General features: G+C 39.6%; 1 pseudogene; it reads right to left on the bottom strand.

Moving 5' to 3' along the window:
* Positions 1–2107: 2107 nt before the first annotated feature.
* The window catches only part of LOC116098470, an 8606-nt pseudogene continuing 2395 nt past the window's right edge, over positions 2108–8318 (bottom strand).

Below are 8318 nucleotides of genomic sequence, written 5' to 3'. Positions count from 1 at the left end.
TTGCAGCTCTGCACAATGCCACTGCTTTGCTTTGGTCCCTGCATCTTCCTTCACTGCTTTCTTTCATTTCTATTTTTTGGAGGGGGAGGGGATTTGACAAATTTCACATTTCTGAACCTTTGGCACAAGTCTTTTTTTCCCTTCATTTCTTTTAAAGAAATGAATTTTCATTGTGATACTGTTAAACATATATCACTGCATGGTATCCGTGTTCACCTTCTCACTGCGCTCCCTTGCCCTCTAATGAGTGCTCCTCCTCTTTGCACCAAGCCTTCTGTTTTCGTGACATTAGATTCTCTCCCGCTCTCTCTCTCTCTCTCTCTCTCTCTCTCTCTCTTTCTCTCTCTCTTGTGTGTGTGTGTGTTGGTGGAGGAAATGAGGGAACAAAAGAAAGAAAGAGAGGAAAGGAAGGAGGGAGAGAGGGAGGAAGAGAGAGAAGAGGAAGAGGAAGAGAAGGAGGAGGAGGAAGAAGAGGAGGAGAAGAAAGAGCATTTCTATGTAGCCCAGGCTGGCCTCAAACATGAGATTCCCTCATCTCAGCCTCCCTCATGCTGGGATTTCAGATGTGCCTCTCCATGTCTACTTTGCATTTTTGTATAATTGGGATGTTTCTAATATTCAACATCACACATTTTTTTTTTCACCAATTCTGTGGTAGTAGCTGTGGCTAAGCTTTGCAATCATGCTCAAATGTAGCTTAAAAGCATGAAGTGTACAGCTTAAATGAGGGGAGACTAAAGACTATTAAATGGCATATAAAAATTGGTATTAACACATTTACATGCATAGTGTCTTTCTTCAAAATTTGATAAGCACAATCAATTGAACTTTGTCACGGGGTAATACCACGCTGCTGGCATCGGTTCTCCATCTTTAGAGTGATACAAAATTGATCTGTGCATTTTCAAAGCAGGAGGCATTGGTACTTTGACAGAGTTCTATTACAGCGACAGTATTTCCATTATGCCAAATGTCTAATGTACACCTAATGATTGTATTATACACAGGGAGCTGTTATGCACTGATTACCAACTGCTGTTTATAATCTTTGGAATGCATTTTTCTGATGCTGAGAAGAATGATGGAGAAAGTCACAGAGGGAGAGAATGGAAACGAAGTGATCCATAAACAATGGGGCTTCATATAGCTCCATGTGGCTGCATCAAACCTCACCAGGCTGAGAACCACTGACAAGTTCTAGAAGCATGACAAATGCCTAGGCTAATGGCTAGAAAGCAAATAGCAGCCTCAGATTTCATGTGCCCATGGGTGCCAGGACTGTGGGAACACTTGATACCTTGAGTCCTGTGTTACTTGTGTTGAAGAGCTGACCTGTTGTTGCTGAGTTGACTATATCTCAGCCATCCATCACTGGGCATCCTAATTGGTCAGGGATCAATTTTCTCATGGAGAAACCATTGGTTTACATTGCTTTTCTGAGCTAGTTATATTCTTGTAACAATCCAATGATATTTTAAAATAGCTGATTGTTCTAGCACAGAAGACAATATGAGGGCTTGGTTTCTCTGAATGTGGTAGTTGGTGTAGATAATTGGAAACAGATCCATCCTGGTAGAAAGCAGAGAGTTCAGGGTGTTCCCAAAATGGGACTGGATGCTGGAGTTCTGCCATCTTTGTAGCATTAGAAAGCACTCAGGTAGGAAGGAAGGTCAGCAAGTTCAAGAAAGAGTAAGAATGCTGGCTGCTCAAAATCTTAAACAGAATTTGTGACACACTTCCAAATACCATGTCTATGTATATACCCCAAAGAACAGAAAGTTTAGTCTCAAATGAAGGATGTTCAATGAGGTTTGCAGCAGCTTTACTATAGCTAAAAGGTAGAAAAACTCAAGTGTCTATCAACACATGCATAAATAAATACATTTCATCATATACATACAACAAGAGAATATTCTTCGAAAGGAAGCAAATTCTAACATGTGCTATAATATAGATGAACCTTTAAAATACTATGCTAAGTGGAATCAGCTAAATATAAACTCACCTACAGAACAACTGTACTTGTTAGAAGCCCCTAGATGAGGCAAATCAGAGAGGCGGGAAAGAGAAGGTGAGCTCTCGGACTGGAGTGGGGAAGAGCAGGGAGCTAGCATTTAACAGCTGCCTCTTTTTGGGACAATGTCACAGCTTGGAAATGGTTCTTGTCGTTATGGTCATATGCAACAGTAAACGTCATGCCACATTTGAAGCATTGTACCACACTTGAAATGGTTAAATTTTGGGGTATGAGTATTTTATCACACTATAAAGGACAAAAAAGAATAGTTGCAACACTCAAAGGTAAAAATGCAAATGCTAGGTCCTGTTGTCTTAAGTTTCAAAGAAATAGGAACAACTAGTTCTGACCAAGTTTTAATTCTATTGGAAAAAAAAAAGGTTAGCTGCTTAAAATTCTAGATTGTAATTAATTTCTACCTTCATGACTTCAGCAGTGGTTGAAGGCATCCTACATGCCAGTAACTGTGCCAGATGTGAACAAAGAAAAAGGCAGAGGTCTCAAAGGACCTTAGTGGGAGAAACATAATAGAAATGGAAAGCTTTAAGGGAGCAGAAGAATGTCTGAAAGCAGGGGAGTAACAGAGGCAGAGGAGGGAATGCCCCCTTTGAGAGGGGAATCTTGGACATTGTGGTTGCAACAGGGGGAGAAGCTTCAGGAGAGCATGTCAGCTAGAGATCTGATGGTGGGAAACTGAATGACATTCAGGAGAGAGAGAGAGACAGGACAGACAGAGAGAGACAGAGAGAGAAAGAGAGATAGAGAGAGACAGGGAGGGAGGGAGGGAGGGAGGGAGGGAGGGAGAGAGAGAGAAAGAGAGAGAGAGAGAGAGAGAGAGAGAGAGAGAGAGAGAGAGAGAGAGAGAGAATGGAGAATGAAGGTCTTGTGCATCATATCAAGAAGCATGACAAGGGAGCACACTGGAGAGTTTTAAGCAAGCACAGTGACATGATCCAGATTGTAAATTAAAGGACAAAAGTGATGATAATGTTGATTGTCAATTGATTAAGTTGACAGACAGCTAGAAGTTTAGTCAAGCATGCTTTCAAGGTGTATGTGTGAGGGCTTATGCGAGATGGTAAACTAGTGGAAGGCTTATTCTGGATGTGGACAGCACCATCTGAGAGCTGCTGGCTCACACAGAGCAAAGGAAGAAAGAGTTCCACAGAACAATCCTCTCCCTGGTCCCTGGCCTCTGTGCAGTGAGCACCCTTATTGAGTTCACCTGCAACATGAAGGCTGTCTGTACCTTGTATTAGGCCCAAAAGGAAGGAGCCCATTGTTATCTTTGAAACCCATGAACAGGAACTAAATGTTGCCTCTGTTATTTCTCTTGGGATATTTGTCACAGTGGTGAAAATCTAATGAGGATTCCTTCTAGCTACATAGAAACCGGCCTAAGGCTGTGTCAGAGATGAGGATGCAGAGAGCAGTTAACTGTGGAAGTCCAAATAAGCCGCTGCACTAGGCCAGGGCCAGGTGACTTGAAATAGGAAGGCTCATGGAAGAAAATGAAAGACTGAATCACAGCTGAAAATACAACAAAGTCAGGAAACTTTTAAAGCGCTTAGCTTATTTCTTTAGCTTGTAATCTAAATTACACAACATAGAATATTAGTTGGCTAATACTCTTTAAAATAAGCCTATACTTTAACAGAAAGGAAATAAATAATTAAGTCTCCAAGTGTATGTGACCTTCATGCTATATAATTTAACAATTGAGTACCACTCGGTGACAAAATGGTATATATAAGCTATTAAAGAACTATTTGTGATTAAGAGAATGTACCTAAGTAACTGAAATCTGCTTTAAAGATTTTTTTCCCTGCAGTACTGGAGACTGGGTCCAGAATCTTCCAGACATCAGGGCAGAGCTCTGCCAAGGAGATATTTCTCTAGCCTCTCCAGAGACTTAGGCGCCATATTATCCGTGTAATGAGATAGAAAACTACTTCATTCCAAGTGTGTGTTCACATATACATATGCATATATGTACTATCTATATATAAACAATTATATCTTTATTTTAGCAAGGCTACCAGAAAACTTTTTATTTCTGCATATCTTATCACTGTACCCAGTTATATATGAAGTTCTAAGAATTCAAAATAAGAAAATTTCTTTTCTTGTAATCTCTATGAACTTTGAAAATCGTATTTTTGAGCATTTGTTTATTCATTTATCTTTGTGCTGCCAATTTGGGGCATTTGGAGCACACACTGGGCAAATGCTCCACCAGTAAGCTACATCTTCAGATTCTCAGGGAGCCTTCTACTTGTCTGAGTCTCAGTTTCCTGTTTTTATTGCAGGTAAGTACCTTGCTGCTTAATTGAAAACACTATTATTTCCAGAACAGCTTCGAGGCACTTTGTTCATTCTCAAATACGTTTATCAAGCACTCAGAAAAACAATGTTAAAATCTCAATCGATATGTTAGTTTGCAAAGGGAGAGAGTTCAGTGTAACTCTTAGTCAGGCCCCCAAGAACCTCTTTTGGGAAGTATTACATGCGTAGTGCTCATCCCTTATACGGGTGTGAGAGCCCTTTCTTCTCGCCCGTTTGGGCCTACAGTCTATTTTCAAAACCAAAGTGGCTGAGTCCTCCTTCCTCAATTATGAATCATTTTCTGTGAAAGTTTGCCTCCTGGTAACTAGTTTCTGACCTTCACAAGTTAAATATAACCTGCTTGCTGGATTCGTCAGTTGTCATCGTATCACTGCTCACTGATAGACTCCTCTCTAGAAGAATATGCTTCCTCTATCTCTGTAGGGTTAATCTGACCAAGGAACTTACCCACGTTGTTCTCTATGACTCATGAGAACCATAATCTTTGAGATCAGAAAAAAGTGGTTTTAAGTCACCACTCCCCAGATTTTTCTGTGCTCTGAGTCATCTTGAGAATTTTAAAATAATGCAACATCTCTGGATGTATCCCTATTTATAATATATTCCAAACAATATTCCAAAGTGATTTTGATGTAACTTGATATCAGCTACCTTTAATTCAATTCTATTTTTTTTCTGTCTTCAAATTAGGAATAGGAATAAATTGAGTATTAAAAATTCTTGTATTTGTTTACTTTTATAGGTTTCTAAAATGTTTTCTTAAACATTTTATAGTGTCCTCCAAGTTCTCTAAGGTTTAAGCAGGGCAGGTGTTGCTTATAACTTGCACTCTATAAATGAAAATTGTGACATGTTGAGGAACAGTAGATCATGTTGTTTCCTGGCAGAACATCCAAGGCCCGGGTCCCTGATTTTAGTTTTCACACTCTATTGCAGAGGGGAAACAGGCAGTAATGAGAGCATGCTTACCAAAGGCAGCTGTATGGGAGTAAGAATTCTCATGCAAGGCTAGTGACTCAAAAGCTAAGTAGAAATAGAAAAGTGTGATGGTTTGTATATGCTTAGGCCAGGAGTGGCACTACTAGGAGGTGTGGCTTTGTTGAAGTAAGTGTATCACCGTTGATGCGGCCATTAATATCCTACGTCTAGCTTCCTGGAAGTCAGTATTCTGGTAGCAGCCTTCAGATGAAGATGTAGAACTCTCAGCTCCTCCTGCACCATGTCTGGACACTGCCATGCTCCCGTCCTGATGATAATAGGCTGAACTTCTGAACTTGTAAGCCAGCCCCAATTAAATGTTGTTCTTGTAAGAGTTGCCTTAGTCATGGTATCTGTTTATAGCAGTAAAACTCTAGCTAAAATAGTTAGGAAGGTGTAACTCAGGTAGAAAATAAAAAAAAAAAAGTGAATGGAATGGAAGAGAGAGACAGCAAGGATTGACTAAGAAGAATTGCAGGGAAGAAAGTGGTCCAAAGCAAGTCTGAAGTAGAAGGCAGGAGCTACTAAGCAATGTTAAAACCTGAGGCCAAAAGGAACTATGGGAAGATTCTGGGCAGAGTGGTACCTGATGTGATTTGGGTTTTCCAAGACTTTGGATTCAAAGCAGAGAATGTGAAGCAGACTGTGGCAGACAGTGAGGAGATTGGCTAAGAGACTCCTAAGCAGAACTCCTTCTCAAATCATGATTGTGCCTGAACCCTGATGCTAGACATGGGAAGAAGTGGTGCATAAGGGAGAAGGCTGGTGGAACCATTTATTGAGATAGAGATCCATATGAGAGGAGGTGGTTGGGATAGGGTCTTCTTGGGACACATTAGAATGTGAATGACCAGAAGGCAAATAAATACATAAATAGTCTGGAGATCAAGGAGAGAGAAAAGGAATCAAATAATATTTGGACATTATATATTGGAGCCATTGGGGAAGGAGATGAAGGTATGGGAAAGCCGGTGCCGAGAAAGAGTAAAGACATCACCTGGATAGCATTACTAGACCTGGGATAATAGCCCAGGTCTTGTAACTCCTAGTCCATGGACTTCCCTAAGAACTGAAGCAACTGAGAGCCCTGGCACGGCATGGTATGACCCAGTGGTATGACACAGCGGCATATTTTTTTATGCCTTGTTCTCTGACCCTACAGTCAGGAAGTGGTAATATCAACTTCAAGGCCATTGTAAAAATTAAATTTTAAAAAGCTGATCTAGAGTACTTTACTGATAAGGAATGTGGTAAGGAACTTGTAAATGGTAGTTATTATTATCACGTTCATCAGATAGAAGGCACAAGTTTCACTTGAAGATCATTTCATATAGATGGTTGAGGACTATTGAGTTTAATATTTCAATTTAAATTTAGCTACTTTGTCACACTAGATTTAATGTCTAATGTTAATTTACACAAGTTATCACTTGTCTTTCAGCAGTATTCATACTATTCTGGATAGTTCAAAGATCAAACTTGATGTGGTCAGAGGGGGCCATTCACTTTCTATTTTGGAGTAGTTTTTCCTAAGGTTGTGGGAGATAAAAGAGTCAAAATATCACATTTAATTTGATTTGGGGTTAATATATATATGTATATATACACACATACATATACACATATATAAATGTATATACATATTACTCCACAATAAATAATTCCTCCACATAAATAAATATATAAATATGTAAATACATATATATTTATATACATATATATAAAATTCCTCCACAAAAAAGAGTGTATTGGATGAGAAACTTCCAAATACATGGCCCTTGATGTGATCTGTTCTGGGGAAGAAGAATCCCACACAGAAAGAATATGATAAATGTGCTGTTTATCTAATACATGTTCTGTGATAAATATTCTAAACATGTACTTCAATAATTCCCTCATCAGAGCAGCTTTCTTAGCCACCCCCCCACAGCAGATACTGATAATTAATCAACTGAAATGAATCTTTACAGAATAAACAAATCTGTTATACATGAATGGTGATTATGTCTTTTCCAGTCGTGAAAGCTTTGCATAACTTATTTATGCCGACATTAGAATGGCATCTCTCTCAGAGCATAACATCTTCCCAGTAAGATCTCTTTTTAGAAGTTAGAGCTACGAGGAATACTTCAGCTAAACCCAGTGGGTGAAACTGTTGTAGGAAGCAAACAGGAGTGCCAGGTTGGGCCTTCATTTCAGCCTCAACAGGGACAGCGTAAGTCCCTTACTTTCTGTGCACATTTGCAATCTTGCTGGCAGAATGCCCTGACTGTGCTCACGGAAGGAGACCTGACACAGCCCACACAGGAACAAACAGCTCTACCACAGAAGGATCTCTGTCTGGGCTTCTCTGTGGATTATGCATTAAGCTCTGTGGTAAAGGAATGTGGAAAGAAAGTTCATAGACTCTGCCAGCCCCACACAGGCTCCGATTTGGACATGAAGAAAGGCGTATCGGATGATAAATAAAACATAACAGAAACTCCTAATTTAATATTTATATTAAGAGATGACTCTCCATGGATCCATGGATGTCTTGCTGAAGCATGAACGGTAGACATTGGTCTCACAAATGGGCTCTGAATCTCCCACATAAAGAGCAGCATTAACACATAGGAGTTATCTAACCTACCTGTTTTCCACTGTTACCCATGGCAGATGAAGCCATCATCTAGCTTTTTAGATGCTCTTCTGTGGGAACTGTGGCTTGGAGTCCAAAGATCATTTTCTGTCTATTGATGTCAACATTGGTCCTTTGTGTCCAAACCAGGATTCTCCTGGCTTCTGTCAGCATCCATATGTTTCATAGCTTGCTGGTAAGAAAAAATCTCAGGCTTTTCGTAGGTCTCAAAGTCAGACTTCATGTATAATACTTCTTATGGATTACTTCAAGTTTTAATCTTTCCTAGTTTAAAATATATCTTTTGTGATTCTGCTTTCTTTCTTTCTTTCTTTCTTTCTTTCTTTCTTTCTTTCT

This window comes from Mastomys coucha, unplaced genomic scaffold (assembly GCF_008632895.1).
Source record: "Mastomys coucha isolate ucsf_1 unplaced genomic scaffold, UCSF_Mcou_1 pScaffold20, whole genome shotgun sequence".
Taxonomy (NCBI): Eukaryota; Metazoa; Chordata; class Mammalia; order Rodentia; family Muridae; genus Mastomys; species Mastomys coucha.
The sequence above is the reverse complement of the archived record's forward strand: the minus strand, read 5'-3'. Positions and strand labels throughout refer to the sequence as shown.